The sequence below is a fragment of the Dermacentor albipictus genome, chromosome 1 (assembly GCF_038994185.2).
Source record: "Dermacentor albipictus isolate Rhodes 1998 colony chromosome 1, USDA_Dalb.pri_finalv2, whole genome shotgun sequence".
Lineage (NCBI taxonomy): Eukaryota > Metazoa > Arthropoda > Arachnida > Ixodida > Ixodidae > Dermacentor > Dermacentor albipictus.
This window is the reverse complement of record NC_091821.1, coordinates 408,203,493-408,226,803: the sequence shown is the minus strand read 5'-3', so window position 1 is coordinate 408,226,803 and position 23,311 is coordinate 408,203,493. Positions and strand designations below refer to the sequence as shown.

The window sequence follows — 23,311 nt, the reverse complement described above, 5'->3', positions numbered from 1 at the left end:
GCTTATACCGACGTGGGATGATAAAAGGAAAGCAAACAAGACAGATCCTTGCCTTCTCTTATCTCCTCGCCTAGCGTCGCGCTCAGTGACGACTTCACCTTGTGACTACGGGCAAGGTTTCGTTTCTGCTAAACAGCTGTTCAGACAAACAAAGAAAATTTGAAGTACATTGAATGGAAATGCGACAGAAATGTGCCAGAAATACGTGGCACTTCCTTTGAGGTCCCGGATCCATGATTTAAACTGCGTTCACCACACTGCAAAGTGTTGCATATCCTATCTATAAAGTGCTGACCGGCTTCCCGCACTTCACACACATACACATTTTTTCCATTTTGACACGCACTCCTAATGCTAACGCACTAAAAAGGAAAAAAAAATAAGGATTTGCTGCACCAATGCGATACTTGAACGCCATGATTTTACTATGTTTGACGCAGTTCCATTGTGAAATTTCGATTTTCTGTTACACTTGAAAACCGCAGTTTCACACTAGTAAGCGCTGGAATGATTTCACTAGCATTACTATAATGATACTTAAACCAACCTAATATTCTTTACAACTATAGATGGACTCCGACAGCAACCTCGACCGTTCCCTTCCGTAGCACAAGCCACAACTTACAGCGTCAAATGGCCTTGGTGGTGGTGGTGGTGGTGGTGGTGGTGAGTTGTAGCAACAGGCGGGTTTAGCCTGGCGAACAAGGCCGGCAATTGCTCCGCCCGAGCGTCTCGCACAATACCGCTGATGGGTTTCACCATATGTCCATCAACCCAGTCTCTCTTAGGAATTCGATCAGGAGACGTGAAGTTTCTTTGCGGGCCATCACTGATCCCTCGGGAAATATAAGGTGTTGCAAGCGCGCATGCGGAAGGTCCTTGATTTGCAAATTCTTCAGGAGAGTGTCTCTTTCATCTTGGAATTGCTGGCAGGACCACAAAAAGTGCTCAATGTCTCCTGTCTCGTTGCATGCCGTACAGTTCGGAGAATTGATTCGCCCCGTTTTATATAACCAGGCCGGTGTGTTAGCAGATCCTGTCCTTATACGATATAGAAGTGAGGCTTCCTCTCGGTGCAATCTCTTGGTTACGCAGGGCATATGCGGTGGAACCCAAAGCGACGCAAAGTGATTTCGAATTTCAGATTTTTGCACGTGGTTACTCTTTGGAGCCTTGATTTTGGGAGGATGATATAGTGCTGCGTATGCAAGTGCATCAGCTTTTTCGTTTCCTGAGATACCAATGTGGGAGGGAATCCACTCAAATTTTACTGTGAAGCCTTTGTTGTTGAGTTCTTTCACGATGGCTAGGGATTTGCGTGGTAACTTGAGGGATGGCAAACCACGGTATACTTGTTGTAATGCGGCCTTTGAGTCCGTAAGGATAACCACATTCTGCGGAGCCAAAGTCTTTAATTTGCGCAGAGCAGAAGCTATCGCTACGCCTTCCACAACTGTCGACGAGGCTATACAGTCCAGACGCCCAGACCACGTATATCTTAGAGAGGGAATGTAGTATGCAGCTGCACAGCGGTCTTCGTCTGCCTTGACAGAGCCATCTGTGTATACTTGTAGGTGATTCGGGTAAGTCGTGCTCAGGTGTTCCAGGACCAATGACTTGGCTTCTGCAGATGGAATGCAGCTCTTTGATTGCAATCGTGGTACACCTAAGTTGCATGTGATGTCCTCGAATGTCCAGGGTGGTTCTATCCTTTCCCTCGGTCTCGAGCAGCGCAATCCTAATACGCGAAGCGTGTTCAATGCTGCATAAAAATGTGAGCGCGGCCTGTTACCTATACGTCGTAAGAGGGCTCTACCGGGCGTAGACTCACTCAAGCGTAGTAGCTGGATCATCAGAGCCTCGGAAGCCTGAAGTCGTAGAGGGCGCGACTCAGCTTCGTAGAGCACTTTCTTGTTTGACGCTGGCTGAGGGACTCCAAGGCAAAGTCGTATACCTTTCCTGTGGATGGCTTCTAAGCGCTCGTATTGGCTGTCGGAGGGTGACATCAGAGGTAGCTGATACAGGACTCGACTGGTAACCAACGCTGTATGTAGCCGTAGCATTGACGTCGGGTGGTTGCCCCAGCGTATGCCAGCGACTCGCTTGAGCACATGTAGCCTGGGTGATGATGACGCCACAACGTGGTCAACACCGCGGCGCCAGAGTAGCCTGTGGTCTAAGGTAACGCCCAGGAATCGGACGTTGGTGACTTGTCGAATCTGGTGTCCGTCCAAAGTCAGCGTCAAGCGTGTAGATTTTCTTTTCACTCCAGGAAATAATATGAATGATGATTTCTCTGCTGATAGTGTTAATCCAATCGTTGCCAAGTGGCCCTGAATTGCTTTTACTGCTCCCTGGGCTATTCGTGCGAGGCGGCGATGCTGGTAGCCGGAGACCCATATGCAGATATCATCGGCGTATATAGATATCTTCACTGGTGTTCGATGGTTTAGTACTGTTGGGAGGCTACTCATGGCAATGTTAAATAATAAGGGAGATAAAACACTCCCCTGTGGCACACCACGAAATATACGTATTTCATCGCTCAAAGTGTCGCCAAGGCGAACTCTGATGCGACGATCATTGAGGAACGTATGTATGAAGTGCAAGAGATTACCCGTGACGCCTATAACTTGTAACTGGCTGATGATGGCTCTTTGAGACACGTAGTCGTAAGCTTTAGAGACATCCATAAAAACAGCAAGTGTCGACAGGCCGTCCGCACTGTAATGTTCTATGTGGCTTAGCAGGTCCAGCACATTGTCTTGAGCGCTTAGACGCTGCCGAAACCCAGTCATGCATGATGGTAGTTTTCGACCCTGCTCGACATACCAAGTGAGTCTTGTGCACGCCATCTTCTCCATTAGCTTCGCTGCACACGAGGTCAGTGATACCGGTCTGTATGAGTCCAGAGCTGCAGGATTCTTTCCAGGCATCAGAACCGGTACCACCCATGCTACCTTCCATAAATGTGGGATAGCCCCACTGGCCCAGACTTGGTTGAAAAATGCCAGCAAATCACGCCGCCTTTCAACCGGTAGGTTTGTCAGCATCTGATTACTGATAAGGTCAGGTCCCACCGCACAGCGACGTCGGAGGCTGCTCATGGCTAGTTCCAGCTCTCTGAGTGTGAAAGGAGCATCCATTAAAGACGACGACAGCGGCGGTGGTGGGTCGGTTGTGCCGGCTGACCTGCCGGAAGAGTATATTTCAGCGAACGCATTCGCAAGACAAGCGAGTGTCTTGCCTAACTTCAATGCTAGGGCTTCAAATGGCTTGTGTGGTCGATAGTTTCCAGCAAGGTTATTAACGACCCACCATATCCTTGGAACTGGTGTGAAGACCGATAGGCTTGCACAAAATGATGCCCATTGATCTCTTCTTAGTTTCCTTGTATACCGCCGAATCACTGCGTTAATCCTGTTGTATATAGTCTTCATTGGTGGGTCGCCCTTCGTCCTCATCAGCCTCCGTTCCGCTCTTCTACGGGCAGCGCATAGATTTTTCAGCTTTAGATCAGGAGCGGGGAAGTGGTCGGGTAGCTTCAGCTCAGCGGTAGCCAATATCTTGCTACGTAGCATGTCCGCGAACAGGTCTCCAGATGATTCGCTTAGGCCGTCCCTGTACGTATCCCAATGCGTCACAGGACAGGATCTTCGGCCGTTGGTTCTATATCCAGCAATGTTAATGAAGAGAGGAAAATGATCACTGCCCATTCTATCCTTGCTAGTCGTTGACGATGCGAGGATGTCCGTTGATTGTAACGTCAAGTCAATGACACTGTAAGAGGCCGGTGGTCGAAAAAACGTTGGCTGTTTGTCATTTGCCACGCAGAGTCCCTCGCTGTTTAAAGCTCTAACAATTTGCTTTCCACGTACATCAGTCGTCTTGTCGCCCCAGAGAGTATGGTGCGCGTTAAAGTCCCCACATATAATCCTCGGAGCTGGGCAGCGGCTGCAGAGGTCTCTTATAATTTCTCCCATCGGGACCTTCTGACGAGAGCTCACATATACGGAGGCCACGCTGAGACTTCGATTTCCCAGCCGCACTTGTACAGCAGTGACTTCCAAAGCACTGCTGCAAAGGTCTTGAACTGCTAGAACGCAATGTGGTATATCCCGTCTCACATATAGCATGGCGCTTCCGTTCGGAAACGTCGGAATACTTTGGTTTCCATGTGCGACATAACCAGCAATTGATCTGGAACTTGGAAGACCAGCCTCATACAGGGCCAATATTGGCACAGGCATGTTGCGTAAGAAAAGCGACAGTTCAGGTAAGTGGCACGCAAGACCCGCACAGTTCCATTGCATAATAAGTGGCACCTGTGGACGAGATGGTGAACATTGTGTCCTGACCGCATCCATATTGCTTAGTGCTTTAAGAAGAGGCAGAGCTTACAATCACTGACTCGAGAGCCAGGACTACTTCGAGCATTTCCTTCATCGAGCTCGCCGGCATCTTCTCTATGTGTGATCGCAAGGCCTTGAAGAGAGCACGTAGCACCTGCTGACAGTCCTCCTGTTGATTTTTTTCGTCGCAACGCGATTGGGGTCCCTGCAGTGCAGACACATAACTTCGCTGCTCCGGTTGTTCAGCAGTCTTCTCTTCCACGGGGCCTCTGTTCACTGATTTGACTGCTTTAGCCGGTCCGCTGCGCGATGGCACCACTGTGTCCTGGATTCCTGGAGAAGGCTTCAGGCTTGGAAAATCAGTTTCACTCTTTGAGCTCCATTTGATGTCGTCCGACTCTCTGTGACTTTCTGTCTTTTTCTTCGTCGTATTTTATGTGAAGCATATTACGAGAGCTCAACCCAGCTCCTCAGGCGCGGCGGTGTCGCCATGAAATCACGTGACACCGTGACGTCACGACAGAGGAGAAGTGGCTTTGGCTCAACTCTTGCAAGACGGGCTGGGTGGGAATCGAACCAGGGTCTCCGGAGTGTGGGACGGAGACGCTACCACTGAGCCACGAGTACGATGCTTCAAAGTGGTACAAAAGCGCCTCTAGTGAATGCGGTGTTGCCTTAGAAACGAGCTGTTTTTAAGGCGTGCGTCTCTTGCTCAGGCGCACATTTCGTTGCCGCGCCGAACGCTGCTTTGCTCTACGCTCACCGCGTCCAATGCGGGGCGCGTAGTCGCTGCCCTGTAGCCCATTGTCTTACACCCCTTGGCGGGTCGAAGGGAACGCTGTCGCGTTCCACTCTTGAAGGCGAAGAAGTAATGCATGAGTTGTTTCTTCGTCTAGCCGAACCAAATATAGCCAAGCAACAGCAGTTCACCAGGCTAAACAGTGGTTCAACAACTAAAATAAAGGCTAGTATGCTTCGCATCCTGGGCTTAACCTTACCTAAGCCACAGCCATTTTTTTCTCATCGTTTCCTGTTGGCCCCAAGATAAACGTTTTCTTACGCTTTATTGCCGCTGCACGAGTAGGACACTTGCTATAACTAGCGGGATGGCAAGCACTACAGTTTGCACATAGAAAGTTCTCGCTGCGCGCGCATGTTTTGAAATCGTGCGGTCCTCCATATCTCTTACACCGCTGCTCACCACGGCAGTACTTGGCCACATGTCCATAGCGCTGACACTTGAAGCACCGAGGTGGTGTCTCAACGTAGTCAATGGTCTCGTGTCTTGTGAAGCCCAAGTTGATCTTCTCTGGACGGTCTGTATTTGGAGCGAACGTAAGAACCACGGAGCTGGTTCGCCTGGACTCCCAATCGGTTTCGGAAATTTGGACGCGTCGCGTGACTCTCCTTGCATGGTAAACACCTTGTGGTTTTAGGTATAGCAGCAGTTCCTCGTCAGTGTACCACTTCGGTACTCCTCTAATAATGCACGTGTTTTGCAGGTACGAATTGGGCACTCGTGCTGATATTGCAGTCCCTGAGATTGACTTGCAGCTGAGAAGGGAATTCACATGCTCTTCTGTCTGTACATCTAGAAGCAGGGCTCCTTGAGCAGTAAATCGGCTCCTAACTGGCGATGTGCCAAGAATCTTTTCAATTTCCGTAGACAGAACAATGGGATTTACCTTTTTCATGTCGGCTCCTTCTGTGGCAGGGGTAATAATCACTGGATTCCGACGGTCCTCTTCTTGCGGTGACGCACAAGCCTGAAGCCTTCATCGTCCAGATCTGTGATGTCAGCTATGTCACAATCGTCAATAAGCGTAGACTCGTCGTCTGTTTCTGTAGCCTTGTATCGCTTACAACCACGGTTGCTCTCAGGGTCAGTCGGTGGCTTCTGGCCCGGTGTTCTGGCCTTGTTGATACGCTCTATCATTGTTCCCACGACCATTTCAATCGCTTTGTTGGCCACTTTCTCTCTTCATTTTCTCTAGCGATTGTTGCTGATGAGAGCAATCTACACCTGAAGCACTCTTTTATACCTTAAGGACCGCTTTTTTGGGTAAGAAACTGCATCAAAGCGACAACACCGAACTGACACACAGAGGGACAAAGAACAAAAGCAGTAATCCTCCAGATTTACAAGCATTTGAATATCTGATGGCGAAATATTACAAGGCGGAAACTGGTTGCCTTGCGTTGGCGCAGGTGGAGCTCGAATTGATGGCTGTGATTCTGTTCTGGAGTTCCAAGTTTTTTATTTACTCCACGTGCAGGGAGTTAATATTTTACGATGCACACAACGCGCGCATGCAATGTCAAGTGAAGACGTTGCCCCGGCTTCTCCAACCGTTATGCAGGCCAGTCTAAAGTTAGACTTCCGCCTTGAAACGCCATTGATCTAGAGCTGTTTCCACGGGACGGTCAATGCCCTTTCATGCATGTAAGTGGGCCCTGGAACACCATTGTTCATTTTTGCCTGCGTTCCTGCCCCTCGTAATCTATTGGCCACGCGTTTACGTCAGCATGCTACGAATTGCGCCATTGAAGGTAAAAGTCACCATTGGTGGATTTGGTGATGCTGGATTTGGTGATGGTGATTCGCCATTGGTGATTTGGTGGTGATGCGTTCGGGGCAGGCAAAATAAAAAGAAAGATTGTTCAGGATATGCACGACTGGTCACGTGTAGAAAGTGCAGCACGAGCTTAACCAAATCTTATTTATTTCACTGTTAATGACTGAAGGCCAACAGAAGCAGGCAGACAAAACTTTAATTCGCAAAGCGCTTCGTTCTTAAAGGATGTCTGTAATTGTCCGTTAGCTTTCACTTATATGTTCGCTATCTCAGTTCACTCATGCTTCCGCTCACGAACAATTTTTTTCGCAAGCGAAATTATTTGGAAAAATGAGTCCTGGTATCGGGAAGCTGTCTATAAATGAACAACATGGGGTCGGGTGTTATAATGACAAAGCAGCTGGTGTTCTAGAATAATTCGGAATGAATGATTGTAGCCAATCACTGTTTCAAACATACGATAAGTGAAGTTGGCCAATCAAGAGAAAATGGTCCTGACAAACACACTCTAAAAACTAAGAGAGTGCCGGGCACTCCCTTTGAGGGAGTAGCGGCTTGTCCCATATTTCACTCTCTTTTCGAGAGTAGATCGACCCTCTTTGAGAGAGAGTAGGTCAACTCCTGTTGACAGAGTTTTGTTACTCCACCGCAAGGGATTGCTAGTACTCTTCTGCAGAGTGATAATACTCTTTCCACAGGGAGTGCTAGTACTCTTCCGCAGAGTGGTAATACTCTCACCGTAGGGGTAATGGCACTCCACCAGACCGAGTACTTCTACTCCCCCAAACAGAGTGCTAGTACTCTTCCCAATACCCTCTTAGCGAAGTCCTGGCCACGCATGCAGGCAGGAAATCAGATCAAATTAGGGTCGCTGATACACCGTTCCCTAGGCGGCTCCTCAGACTCAGTGGCCCAATTCCAAGCGGCCTTCAGAATAGGCGTGAGCAATGTTACGCAGGATTTTAAAGTCATTTTTCCTGGCTATTTGCTGCCTACCATGAGTCGTGACTGCTCGGAATCGGCCTATGCGTCTCCCGAACGCCACTGCGGAGAAAAAAAAAGCCAATGCACATTCTATCCGCAAATTTCACAATCAGGAGACCTATATAGTCTAATTAGAACACAGTTAGTCGAGGGAATCACACTCTTACCTGGAGAACCATATTGCTCTATACATCACGTGGATTCGAACCCGCGTACACTCGCATCCATACAATTCAAAGCACACATCCTAACCATTACACCACAGAGCCATCATGCTCAGTCGTGTTGTTTTAGATCTTATATACACAACAAATGTATTTGAGGAATCTGCTGCAGTGGGTGGAGTTTCTCTGCAGTGTGCTGTGCTGTTGTGTACTGGAATACGTTTGCGTTTGCATCATTTCCATTCCTTGCTACGACTAACGGAGGAATACAACGTAGACGACGACGTGAGAACTATTCACGGCTTGTCGTCACCCCAGGAAAATAACAAATGTGCCGTTCAGCTCACGATCGAGTGCTTTTCCAGTTCATGCATTATATGTTCTCCGAAAATACGCGGATACAAAGTATCGTGCCAACCATCCACGTATGTGAATTTAAGTCGCGCGTATACTGGTGAGCATTTCTGTTTATTTTTTCCGCCAGTTCCATTCGTATGTGGTCAACTGCGACGCCAGTATCAGGCATTTCGACGTGCCTCACGCTGCCGTGTAGACGTTCTTTTCAAGTGCATTAGTTTAGAGTTTGGTTCAGTCCGCTGTGAGCTGTTGTCCTGCATTAGCAGCGGATCGTTAGCGTTTTGAAGAGCATGTATTCCAGCATTTGGAGACTGCTTATGCCGATAGCCGCGTCACATGCATTGGCACGCATGTTTAAATGGCTAATGTGTCCACTTGTTACGCGTGCACTGCTCGTATCCTGTGGCAGTGCTCGTTCTAAAAGCTTCGAAGACCATCTACATTCATACGTGTGTTCAATATATATGCACAGGATAGACTTGCCGGCTAGTTGGTTGAGCATTTTAGAAGAAACAGCGCAACACAAGGGCGACGCAAAAACATGGACAACACCACGAAGCGCTGGTGTGGTTGATGCTTTTTTTCGTCCTGGTGTTTGCGCTGTTTTTTCTTCCACGATACACGCACACCACAGGTAGGCGAAAGTTTAGGAGTATAGGGCGTTAACTTTGTTTTCCCCGTTTCCTCTCAGCGTCAATGGCACAATGCGCTGCCCGGAATTGCGCACGCTTACCACCATATTCAGAAATGCATCATAACTTGAAGCCCATGCTTGACTTGATATAAATGACGCAAGTCGTGAACGCACCAAAAGAAAGGCAGTGAGCGTCTGGGGGACGTTCGCACCAGGCGTCGTTTATATAAAGTCAAGCATGAGCTTTGTATTAATATACATTGCTGAATACGGGGGATAGTCATCTACTTCTCACAGAAAATGTCGAAGAAACGCCCACCAAAACCAGGCACATTCGTAAACCTAACTAGGCAATACGAAGCTCCATAGAAAGAGTGGTATTAAAAGCTTTCAGTATTTTTATTTACTCCAAAATGGTTGCGCTCTCGTGGCTTCAATGTACAGAGATTGTGCAGCGTTAGCTAAAAAGCATGAATTTCCGAACTCCATGCCAAAATAAGCTTGTAAAATTATTTAGGTGCTAGAAACCAGCGTTTGTAGCGATCCTTGATTTCCCTTTATTTCTGAAACCCTTTATTTCTAAAATGCCATTTTGAAGGCATTGAAAACCCTGGAATTTTTAGAAGTACTGGAAAGTCCTTAAATTTGTACACTTGGCTAGACATAGCAGACATTGCCAAGTGTTATTTTTTCCCTTCTGTGACACTCTTCGCATGTCACAGAGAATTGTCTGTGGAGGTAATAGAAGGAAAGCGACATCCTTAAAGTTGAAATTACAAAGGAGCTGCAGATACCAGTTTTAGGCACATGGAACCGGCGACAAATGTACTTGGAGGAGCAGAAGCAGGAAGCTCAACAGTTGAGGCATTCAAAGAAAAGCCGTGATGAGTAAATTGAGAGCTACAGACACAATAAAAGGAAATTACAAATGACTATTGCTTATTTGGTGGTGAAAAGCTGAGGCAACAGATGACATCCCATACACTGTCAAACCAAACAGTATTCAAAAACTGCAAATGTTGCAGGTCCAAGTAGTTCATTGTGCTATTGCAGAAAAACTGAGCGCTTTCTTGAAATGCTTCCTTGTGTGCATTTAGTGATGGGCGGTGAAAGGCAAATTAGCAGTCTTTCAAATTTTTGAAATCAGTGAATTGCGATTTGTTTTGTATTCTTTTGTTTGCATTAAAATTAACGATGTTGTTGAACAAGTTATCGCCTGTCCAAACTACTAAAAAAATCGCACGAGGTCCTTGAAGTTACTGTGTCGGGGCCTCGAAAGTTCTTGAAAACCATTGCATTTTTTTCTTCAATATTGCTACGAACCCAGTTGAACAACTGTCATGGAGTAAAAACCTTGGCTGAACAGGGGCTTATACGAAGAGCACAGGAAGACTAGAAATGCAGTAGTAGGCATGGAGGGCCCTGAAAAAAATGTGCCACATCTGCTCGTCTGCCTTATGTTTCTGCATTGACTGTCACATTTTTAACAGAAGCTCACTTACTGTTCTACTCCAATTAACGCAACATTACCAACTCCAGTGTGGGGCAGTCCTTCAGCCAGTGCAGAACTCTTTCTGTACATCCCTGTCAGCTCTGTCATTTTTTCAGCATTGTAGTACAGGATTTGTTAAACTGGTTTCGCAGAATATGAGCAGTATACTCTTAAATTAGCTGTTTATTTCTATGCACAAGTTCAGGTCCTCAGTTTGGTTGCATGACAAATTGCCATACCTCAATAGATACAAGAAAAAATGTTATTAGAGTTTAATAAAATCCAAGCAGTAATAATCACAACAATATAATGACATACATTTCTTTTGGTACTTATACAGCCCATGTCTTGGCACTGTATAAATTCAACTATACATCGCAAGTACTGTATCCTGACCACTATTATTCACAAGTGTAAAACCATCACAGCAATTCTTCAACAAATATCACAGTGATTAGTGATATACACTTTGTAACTGCTTTACATGAGCATAATCTATACAAATGGTCCCTGTGTACCTACACATGACTAGTGCCACCCGAGTACTATTACTCACAGGTGTAAAACCAACAAAGCAGTTCTTTAAAAATATCATAGCGCTTAGTGACGTACATGCTGTAACTCCCTTGTAAAAGCTTAATACGAACACATGAGCACACAGAAAGCTAGCAGTGGGCCTACATGGAAATACCACCGCCTCAATACTAATTCACAAGTGTAAAACCAACCAAGCAGTTCTTTAAAGAATATCACAATGTTTAGTGACATACATTTTGTAACTAGCTTATATAAGCTTTATACAAACATGAGAACATACACAAAGCTATCGGTGCACCTGCATAGAAGTGCGGCCATCTGAACACTATTATTTGCAAGTGTAAGCTCAACAGAACAGTTCGTTATAGTGACGCCCATTTTGTACTTGCCTTATACAAGCTTAGTGCAAGCACAAGAATGCGGAAAAAAATAAATTAAGAACTTGCTCTATGAATACACAAACAGATCAACACAAATGGTAAACACCGCTTTGAAGATACATGACCGTGACAAAGCGCAGTGCTGTGCCGGTTGAAACTGCCATCCACAAAAGTATTGAGCAATGCTTAAACCACACGCAATAAAGTGCTGAAAGACTGCGTCTCTAACGTACCTATATTAATTCAAATTTCTTGAATATAGGGCTCCCTTGCAGATAAGGCATCTGATCCAACTGACCTGATTTTACACCTGCTAAATGCATACAATGCACTCAGATATAACTGGTAATAATAATTATAAAAGGCATTTAAAAACTTTATAGTATGATGAAGATGCATGACTAGAAAAGTTCTGTCCCCCTCGTACGTGTTAAAAAGGTGCAAGTACGACACATGTTCTTTTTTTTTTCGCAATTTTTGCGTTAATGGACACCCGGGAACCTCGAACCCACAAAAAAAGAAGATACTGCTGTGTTAATAGTGTTATAATTTTTTGTGAAAGCTTTTTACAGACAAGTTGCAGTCTCGTTTCTGGAGGTTGAGCTGTATCATGCAAAATAACATGGAAAGTGGTCACATGGGAGCATGACACTATGCCATAATGTTCATTTCAGTTGACTCTCTTGCCCTACAAGTCACTGCTCACTGTGACCAGTGATGGAACAGCAGTGTCTATGTGATTCATCACACTTCTGTCCTATGCCATCCTTACCAGAGTTGTCGGCACACAGATAGCCAAATTTCGATAGTGTTGCTTTTTCAGGTGCTTGTTCTCGATTTGCTCAATATCAGTTGGCACTTCAGCTGCATCAAACTTCTTTTTTACCTCTTCTACAACAACATAAACAACAATCTTATGACACCTGTGTTGTCCTTCTAGTTGCCTACAAAGACCAGTTAATCTAACAACAACACTGACAGTCTCTACTATTTTCTAATGGGGAAGAGGTGTGTCCCACCATGTGTTCCACATTGTTGTCGCTATGTGGGCTGGCTGGGGAGGCAACAACTGTAATATGTTTTCATATCTTAAAGTGATGCTTGTTGCACACTTTGCACTTGCTGCACAAGAACAATGGCTCACAGTCGTGGTGAAAAGCTTTCGTATGTTGAGCAAATGAGTTGTATGCACTACAGAAAAAGTCACAGTGATAGCACACATGTTGCTCTACCAGGCCTGGTGCGGTTCCTTCTGACACTGCTGCTGATGCTGACACACTGCTGCTTGCCTCGTACACTGTTGCAGCTGCAGTAGACATGGCCGTCTCTGTATCTATTGCTGCCGTGCCACCTGTCATGGTAACTTCAGGTGGTATCGGGCTCACTTCTGCAACAGAGATGTCGTTTGCCCCTTGAGGGCTCTCATCATCAGGGCCAATAATTTCGTAGGCATTGTCTCCTGCATCGAAGAACCAATAACAGCGTGAATTAATAAACATAGCTCTAAAAAGTACGGACATCAAAACTTAACCACAAGCTTTGCACATCAGTGACCAGGCTTAATGAATAATACTTGCAGGAGGAGTTACACAATTGTGTGTGTACATTACAGTTAAGCCTCAGAAGAGATACTCAAGAGGCACGGGAAACATGTCTCTCAATACCAAAAATTTTAAAACACTGAGGAGCCAGACTAGATCACTTTATTATGCATCATCACTAAAGTATGTTTAGATATATCTGAAGGAATAATTGCTCAGGGTGGCTTAAAGGGCCCCTAAACCACTTCTCGACATTTTTTGAACATTTCAAGTAAACACGCGCATCAAAATCAGAATGCCGTCACAATTGACGATGCCAAACGCCACAGTGCGTAGCACTGTGGGAGCACCACAATATGAAGAAAACGACTCCGTGCGCCTCTCTGGACCTATCCTGCACCCCCCAGTTTGTCCTGACATCACCAGGCTGTCTCTGATGATTCACCAGTTTCCGGTGCTGTCGATTGGTCGAACGAAAGTGTACGACTGCCGGCAAGGCCTGCAAGCAAATACACACTCCTTCCTCGTCGCGTTGCTCGCGATGCCATTGTGGGCAGCCAATGGGGGCAAAGGACAGAAACGCCAACAGAAGGGTCTCCCTATGAGGCTCTTCAACTAGAGTCACCATACAGTTCCATTGTATTGGCGAGGTCATTAGCGCCACCCCTCGCAGGACGACGGGCCTGCGCGGCAGCAACAGAGCTCGTTGGTGATGGCCTGTCCCGTAACATTTGGAGGTGTACTAGGCGAGGAAAAGACGATACTATCCAGATGGCGTGTACCAGATGAAAGAGTAAAATGAGCGGGGACTACTTTTTGATAATCAAACACGTAGCTCCACTATTACTGCACCGTTTCGAAAAACTCTCATGGCTACGTGTTCGTTGCCTTAACATGTACAACTGCAACACCGCAAATAAATTTCAACCTCGGTGGCTTAGGGGCCCTTTAAAGAAGACATTCACAGCTTTTTAGTGACTGTAGATTGTGTTAGCTTCCTTCCTAACTTCTGGAAGTTAAACACTTCACTTTGCAAGCCTTGTTGCTCGCAGTGCCTTTGAGGTGCTCTTAGACGCTCGTCAGCTTCAACTGTCAACACTTTCTGCCCTGCACTGTCTTCGTTGCCTTCCTTTTCTAGTCCATGCTAAAGAGACATGCGCAATTGACTTGTGTGAGGATTGCGTGATCTTTACGCCCTTCAGAGCACACAAGGTGCATGAATTGAATGTGTCTGGGTTGTGTCCCTTCGAAGTAGTGAATACTTAAAAAGTCGTTAGTAACAAAGGTGTCTCTTGTGTACAGTGTTGTTAACGTGGCAAACATCGAAAAACCAACCAAACCATTTTAATATGTCTCTTACAACCAAGTGTATCTTGTAATGAGATTCTACTGTACTGAATATTTTTCATCTATGGATCATCTGCATGTACATATAGTCACAAAGACATGTTGTGTGGAATGGCGAATCAGGAAAGACCTCGTACTCTTACTTTTTGTCCCTAACATAAGCAGCTGATAACAATATGATAAAAAGCAGGTAATGAGGCTAGCATGGAACATAATCCTTCAGCTCTAAACAGTTTTTTGGGCCCACATCATTCCCTCATGACATAAGGAAACAACTTGATTGCAGTAATGGCTGCATGTGATCTGAGTTGATTGAAACAAACAATACGTAAGGTTGCCCTGTATGTAATTTTATCAGAGTGCTTTTCAGATGTCCTGCTGGCGATCCTGGCTGCACGATGTTTCTCATGCTTTTTGGCACGATTCCTTTCTTTTCCACTACACTTTTTTCTGGTTTTGTCCCCTTTCCCTTCCCCTGGCGTAAAATAGCACACCTGAAGTATCAAATCTGTTGAATTATTGTGTGTATCAAACCTGTTAACATGTGGGCTTCTCTGTGGTCAGTGTTGTATTTTTGCGCTGTACAAGTCAATTCAAAATGAAAGATGGAAAGTCCCTGCCTTTAGTTTAATTGTATATATATATATATATATATATATATATATATATATATATATATATATATATATATATATATATATATATATATATATATATATACATAGATATATATATATGTCTCTCTCATGTTTTGAAATATATGTACATTCAGGTGTGCCTGCATGCTCTTCTCCCCTGCTCCAGTGACGAAAAGGAGAGCCTTTTTATTTACCATAGTAAAACATTCACAGGTTTTCACTGTGCCCATTACATCACTTATCATATGGATCTGTCACAATACAGAGTAGCAGTAGTCCATAATACTAACCCATCCCAACATAACTATAAATTAGCACATACCGACATGCTGTGAAACAGCTGTTGCAAAGCCGCTGGTGCTGGCAATTTCCACAGCACTGCAGTGGTACAGCCGAGTGCCACCTGTATAGTGACAAATGCATATGCATGTTAGTAACTCACTAGTTGCTTATGGTTTCATAAGCTTTACACTACACAATAAAGTAATCTAGACAACTTTGTTGGAACAAATACACATAATTAGGACACCATTTAAAGACTAACACAATTAATTGCCCCCAATCTCTCACTCACTAAGGGATTCACTACTGAAACATCGGTGGAGAGCTCAGATTAACACAGCCCGTAAAGGACAAGCTTTCTTCGAGGAAAATAGCTATAACAGCGGTTAGTTTTTTTGATCATTTTATGTGCTAGCTTTGATTTAAATGTCATGCAGTACTATAAAATATGAAGTGCCGCATTTCTAGCAGCAGAAGGCGTCGTCAGCCTCATGGTACAACTGATTTTTGCACTGTTTGTATCAGTGAGCCAACACATACAAAGAAAACCGACTTCACACATACATATACAGTGCCAAGTGCACTCCTCCTTCTGAAAACGCAGCCGCCAGTTCCAATGGTGCTAAAAGGAAAGGTTATATAGAGTGCGAGACTGCATGGAACTACCACTTGTGACTGTAAGTGTATGATCTGCTGATTGGAGAGGTAGTCACATGCTATTTCTAGTCTCTTTTAGAAGCATTACTAAAGGATGAATTAAAATCTATTCATAAGTCACGAATTTCGCGCATCCACAGTTTGGTTAAATACCTTGTGAAAAAAAGACATGTTTACCTGGAATAGCAACCTTTTTTCCCGCTGCAAAATTTTCCTTCGAATTAATGAAATAACTTTACAGCGTCATAATATATTGTGTTTCTCGCAACTACTTGCCGGCAGTGGCGAGTTACAGTGTTTATATCTGACTCATTGGGCGACAATACTGCCAAACACAAATGCTTCACGAACACGAGAACACGTCCCTCGCAGAGAATAGCAACCATATATGCCTCTGTGAGACATGATCGCACCTTTGTGGTCAAAATGTACATTAGAACGACACCACCATCTTATTAAAAAAAAAAGCCTCAGTACAAGGCAGTAGCCAACTTCATAATGTGAAATTGCAACTGATGTCCACTTACTGGTGGCCTGTGTTCAAGTCACTTCTGGCAGTTGACTGGGTGCTGAGAAATGCACGTCCTGGGTTGTCCCTACAAAACATACAGGGTTATGTCAAATGTTGAAAATATATATACACCGGCATTTCATAAGTTGCAAAACAAATGAGTAAACTAATAAACAACTGTAATGTAAACAGAGTACACATGATAAGATAGGCTGTCAACAGGTAATGCATTACGCGAAAAACCTAATGCATAGGAATGACTTTATGTATACACACGAAGCTGACACACAATTTAATTCGCTCTAGGTTTTTCCGTGCAGTATATTCAAATCATTATGTCTTGTGGTTAGAGCAAAATTAGTGTAAATGACGCACTAAATTATGTACCCTGGAAAACTTTTCTTCAATATGCACCTGTGTGCGCTTCGAATGAGTAGCGTTGTAAAATTTACGTACATGGCATTTTTGCTGAACACGGATTTCCTTTGCCCTGTGTCGTGTACAGTGAGCTACATATATCTGAGCCCCCCCCTTTTTTTTTGTACTAGCCATACTGCGTGCCATTGCACCTATACGCACGTAAATAAACCTCACGACACAGAAATAAAAAAAAAGTGCCAATCACCCATGTCTGCATGTTGTAGTGGGCCTAACCTAACCAAGCATGGGCTGTTGTTTTTTATAGTAAACACAGGCACCGTGCTCATTGCAAGTATGTATCATGTCACTAAGCAAATATGCAATTTCATTGTACCACTATTTTTTTATCATATGGATGTATCTGTTGAGAGGCAAGACAAAAAGCAGTCACTTCTCAGAACTAATCAGCTTTTTTAAAACACATTTCTAACCTTTCAATGACACTTGCTGCTATGTGTTTGTCTCCAGAGAGCATACTTGATTTGACTTTCCAATCGGAGACATTACATAAATATACCATGTTAAGATGACTGCCTGGAGCACGTAAGAATTTTCATCTTGGTGTAACATACTGTATCTTGATTTTGTTCACATTTGGTCAAATGGTACACCCAATATACCCACATACTAGTTTTCTTGTCCAAATTGTATGCCAATGTGTTTTGATTTTTTGGCATTGGCTCCTCTGCACTGGCTCTTTCACATCCTCGTGTCCTTGCAGCTGCTTTCTTGCGTTATATAAAGCGGGTGCCTGAAAAATATTGTATGCAAAAGTCAACACAAGGGCATGGTGCAAAACAACATCAAGACAGTCAAGGCCATGGCAATAAAAGAAAGTCTTAGCTCTTAGTCTTCTTAGTGAAATGCATGCAAAACATCCAAATGACTGCAACAGTCAACTGCTAAATTAACTTCAATTTTAGATTTAAACAAACAAGAAATAACGGACAGTTCATCCTCGTTTGGCACGAATGTTAGAATACTCCTGCTAATGAATAGAATATTGGTCATTCTCAGACATCATAGGTCTGTCATGAGTCTGGTGTATCGCAAACACCACTTGTGACACATCTTAAGCGCGTGCCCAGTGTGCCCCCCACACCATCCCTGGTTGTGCCACTGCTGAAGCCATAATTTGAGGATTATAGCTGCAAACATGATGCTCAGTAGGGATGAAAATATTGTCCTTCAGTTCAATGGATATATGGATGTGCCTATAAAAAAGGGCAACAAGGCTTATTATGGCAAGCTTACCCACATTTCAATACTAACAAAAAAGCTCACTGCAGCCTGCATCTAAGCTTACTAAAAGGCATGAACTTATTTTCATGTATGAGGTGCGCAATGGAGTTCATTTTTGACAGACCCGACTACTGCTGCAGTTTGAAATTTAGCATTTTAGATTCTTGAAGGCATGTAAAAGTTGCAGTTAAACCGCAGTTATTAGTTTATTACACCAACCTGTTCTTCTGTGTACGACAGACTGGTAACACGGAATCAAAGCAACATTTTATTTTGATATTATTTCTCTACTAAAAATATTCAAGCGATAAACACATTTTGATCTGCCATGCAATAGCAAAATACACACATTACACTTGTAACCCCCAGAGGAAGGCTGATTTAGCTATTCATATGACATAACTCTGACACGCCAACTCATATTAGCAAATGCACAGGCATGTTCAAAACAACAAGCGTATGCAAAGCGCCCTTGCAATTGTAATTCCACACAGCAGCCGTTATATTCAATGCCGATGCATAACTAGCTGCTCGACAATTCACCGAGTTCGTAGACATAAGCATCCTTTCAGTTTCGCACCGTGCACGAAAACCGCAACAGGAGACAAAACCAGACCTACCTATAATCACACCATTTCAATACATGAGCAAAAACAGTTCAGTCTTAGAGATAAACACTGTGAGACCGATTTAGTGCGCGACGGCGACGAGCGACGGCTTCGAGCGACAAAACGGGCCGTCGCTTGAACAGATGGCTCGGTTCTGGAAATCTAGAAATCGTCGCTCGTCGCCCGAAAGTGCTATGAGCGACTAGCCAATAGCGCGAAGCCGGAACTGGATGTATGTACATCGCTCAAATACTACCGATTGTCGCGCGGAACGAGCGAATAATTCAATTTTTATACGTGCAAAAATAAGAACCTACGGCAAGACCTCCGCAAATATTTTATGCTACTTTTTATAGTAAAATACATCAACGTAAATTACTAAAGCACGCGTCACGCGTGATTGCAGCCCTCATGCCGGCAACACCGGGGAGGCGTCGCTCAATATCGTCGCTCGTACGGAGTACGACTTGTAGGCGACGAGCGAACGCGACAGCCATCTCCATCGCGTCGCTTGTAGCTGCCGCGCGCAAGATCGCTTATATATGGTGTTTATACTTTTTTCAGCATAAAACATGCATTCCTCATGCGTTTTCAGAAAGTTCAAGATAACGCGCCTAACTAACCTCTTGCAGCATGCAGCTGAATGCCTGCGGCAAAGTTCTTCTAACTAGCACTGGTGCTGCACGTAACTTCAGTGGTCGCAGATTCCCCCTGCGCGAAACACCGTCAAGCGCGCGGTTTATTTATAAAAAAAGCACGCTGCCAGCAAAACGACGCCTTCTGTTATGTGATTCCTTAGTTCAACAGCGTTCCGTACACAGTAGACTGCCAAACTGAATAAATTCAAACACACAAAATGCACGCTAATCACGCTCCGCATAGGCTCGGAATCACGGGCTGGTGAACGAACCATTTTAAGCGTCCTCTCGCCTAGCGTCTTATTGAACATACCATAGTTCTGGCAGCGTTTGCGATCTTTAAAGCTCTTACGGACAACGGCAAAGTGATAAAATCACATGCAGTTATCGCCACGACTGGCTTTTTCGATTGACATCGAGAGACACAGCGCGTATGCCTAGTCCTTTGTCAATCGCGTCGGCTAAGCGCAGCGACGACTTCCTGGCGATAGCATGACATATACGGAGAATGTGCACCTAAGTTAGAATTCACTTACCGTGGAGGATTTGTTGTTATATCCAAGGCATGACGAACGACTGTCGTGTTTTCGTGGCAACGCGAGATCACTGATACACGATCTCCCCTGGCTGCAGGCCTGCGTCGGTGCTCGCTGTACGGATCACCTTTCTCCGGTGCTGTGTTGTTCCGCGATCTTGAGCGCGCGCGCGCGCGGTGGAGAACTCCGAGTGAAAAAGTAGAGCGCTCGCTATGCATTCCTTTGAACTGCGGCGGCCTGTTCTCTTAGAAGTAAAACGATGTGTTCTTTGCTCAGCGAGCGTGCATGAATGATACATTGCCATGTTCGGGGCCAGCCACCTACAGTTGAAGCAGAAGATTACGCTACGTTTTGTTCTCTATTGCCGCAAGAGTAGAACTACTCTCTCTCTCTCTGAAGGGGAGAGTGAAAAGCACATTTCACTCTCTCCTTGGTGAGAGAGTGAACAATGCATTTCACTCTCCTCGACATTTTGCGAGAGTAAAACGACGCTTTGAAGAGTGAACCGGCCGCTTCACTCCTGCGATACCCTTCCTAGTTTTTATAGTGCAGGAACATTAGGGAATTCCGTCCCATCCACGTTGGGTGGGCACAGATTGTTAAAATTTCGCGCCATGCACATAAGAGAGCTAATATCAGAAGTTATTCCAACGTGCATATTTGAAAACGTGGTGCTCCGTGCATTCTGTTCCTAATTTCTTCTTCCGTGACGCGACAGGTTGTCATAATAAAGGAACATCGCGACGAGCTCCCACTCCATAGCGTTTGCTATTACTTCAGCCAGTTCTTCTTCGCAGAGTGATGGTCGCTCTGCTTGAACTCTAAAAGCAAAGCGCTCTAATATGGCACATCGTTAATTCGTTTGTTCTTGCTGTCTGAAGCTTCAAAGTCTTTTTACTTGCATTTTTTCTGCTTGGCTACGGAGTGGTACTTCAGGACGTACAAGCGGCTTCCATACAAATACGAAGGGCTGCACAGCTGTCAAGTACAGTAATCTTGGTCGGGGTGCGGCAAGTTTGACGTAATGCCGCTGGCTAATGTCGCACCGGCAAGGTGGCGGCATAGAAAGAAAAGTACGAGCGCTCCTCAATGTGCGGAAGTCGCACCGTACTTCCGGCAGCCGCCTCCCTGCAAGAATAGTTTTATTCTTCTTCCTTTGTTGCAGCCTGATGTTTTAAGATCAGACTTTCGAGGCTGTCCGGGCTGCCACTGTTTTCGATGTTAGGCCGACGTGCCTAACGACACCGTACGGTAGGGTAGAAGAGAAAGGACAAGTGGTAATGCGGATATATAGTATTTGAAGTTTCCACTAGGTCATTTGCCGTACTTGCTGCAGAAATGCTAGAACCTCCAGTACACTAAACGCCAGGAGGGAAAGCAGTCAGTTTCGTGGTCAAATTTCTTGATCTTTTTCTTCGCAAGCGCTCCTTACAATTGACCGGCTGCCTCCACTAACAATGTGTCCAGCGTAGTGATTGGATAGTTTCCAATCATATGAACAGTTCTAGCGTAAGGCCTTCATTCCGATAATAATTATTTAATATATGGGCACAACTCTATAGGAATGCCAAGGAGTCCTCTTCCCGAATATGGACGGGTGGCATACTGTGATTCATGCAAGGCGTTCGAAACAATTTTGGTGAAGTATACGGGGAAGAACAGCAATCGATGCATGGAATTATTCATAATGAGTGGAAAATTTACGTTCGCTGTATGGATATTCTTCCGATGAACAGATGGCTTTAGGCTCAATGCACTTCTATATACTGTGCACGCGCTCTCTCTAGCCTGTTCCCTAACTATTCCCTAATGTTTTATTTCCCAACCCTTTTGCCCCTTCAGAGTGGCCAACTGAATGACTGCCTGGTTAATACTACTGCCTTTCCTTGTTTTCGTTCTCTTTCTTCCTCTGTCTTTGCAACGACCACGAATAACGCAAAGTATCAATGACTGTGCAAATTGACTTCGCGACGTTCTGTAAACGCGTTCAGCTATGTTAGCGCCTAAGATTCCACCAGTTTAGCCTCTCAAGTTCTCAGCTTTTCTTGTCTTAAAAAAATCTCTTTCCACTCCTTTCGTGTTGCTCGAAGTTCTCGTCATCACTCTGATTATTACACTGCGTGCCTGGAGCCGGCGAATGAATATGTTTTGATTAGGACGGCAAAAAGAGTATCGTAAAAATAAAACATTAAATGACTCAGCCACAGTATCCAGTTCATTGCTTCTTGTAGTTATTGTAAGGTTAGTTATAAGCGGAAGCAGTTGGCGGTTGCGTTGTATCCAAACAACCAGAGCGTATAAGTCATCACTTGCGGTGCATAAAGGGCATAAAGGCGAAAGTTATCATTTTGTTCAAACATATTTCTCCCTCTTTTTCCTAAGTCTGTGGAAATAACACGCACACCTTGGCCGGCGACGTCTGACCTTCCTTTTATCGGTACCAAAGTTTCAGGCAGGCAAACTTTCTCCGAACACGGACACACGTGAAAAGAAGCCAGCAGACAAAGGCAGCACGTTTCTAAGTTCGGTTGCAACGCGTGTACTCAGCGGAAACAAGAAGCGGCAGTATGACTCATGCGTGCTACTAAACGAAAATCACATTCATTTCTATTCTTGTAACGCGCGCGCAGTCGACCACGCAGAAAGCAGGATGCTGTCGCCGCGTGCGTTCTGCGGCCATTTTCGTTTCCACCCTTTGTTTTCGTGCCGTTCCCTGGCTTAGCGGCGCTCTAGCTCAAAGACAGAGTACCGGCATAATTGCGGCCTCCGAAGCGCCGCCTGCTCAGCGCGCTTTTTCTACAGCTCCCGCGCCCTTTCCTAACCGTAGTTTTGCTCGCTGCCATCGAAGCTCGCCATAAGCTTTGCTCGGGCGTGTTTCTAGGACAAGCAGCCGTGTGACCGGTCAGGGTCAAGTGTGCAGTCGACATGAAAACTGAGGGTCGTCGTGGATGGAGCCTCTGCTCGTATAGCTCTGCTCGTATAGCGCTCGAGTCGACCACATGATTGCCCGTCACCTCGTGCCTCGAATGCACGAAGCACGCGCCGTATTTGTCGTTCGGATCTACGACGAGGGCGTCGCTTGCGATCACCGAGGCAGCACGTTTTCCCGGTCCTGAGTGGCGCGATCAATTCTTCCTCTCAGCACTAAACACATTCGTCCCAACTGCCTGCATGCAGTTTTTACCATGCACAGGGGCACAGACGAGCATCTGATTGCGCATAATGCTATGTGATCAGACGGCTTTTAGTGTACTCCACCCTATAGTTGCAGAGCAATTTCACACGCTAGGACGCATGTAAACTGCACGAACTTCTGTTTCATCCATTCGCCACAATAAAGCAGCGAGTTAAGAACAGACTGTAGTGTCAATCCCTCAAGGCACACTCGCGAAGCTGCCCCGAGGCGTTCTGCAGA

At 45.2% G+C, this 23,311-nt stretch overlaps 1 protein-coding gene and 1 long non-coding RNA gene across 3 annotated transcripts in view; one reads left to right on the top strand and one right to left on the bottom strand.

The window, feature by feature from the left end:
* Positions 1-23,311, top strand: part of LOC139054714 (clavesin-2-like) — a 101,043-nt gene that overhangs the window by 47,489 nt on the left and 30,243 nt on the right. The window lies entirely within an intron of this gene.
* Positions 10,808-19,969, bottom strand: LOC139058313 (uncharacterized). Its single transcript, XR_011513308.1, has 5 exons — positions 19,897-19,969; positions 17,497-17,623; positions 16,469-16,537; positions 15,325-15,405; positions 10,808-12,935 (listed from the first exon to the last, which is right to left on the bottom strand). It is a non-coding gene; the product is annotated as an uncharacterized lncRNA (long non-coding RNA).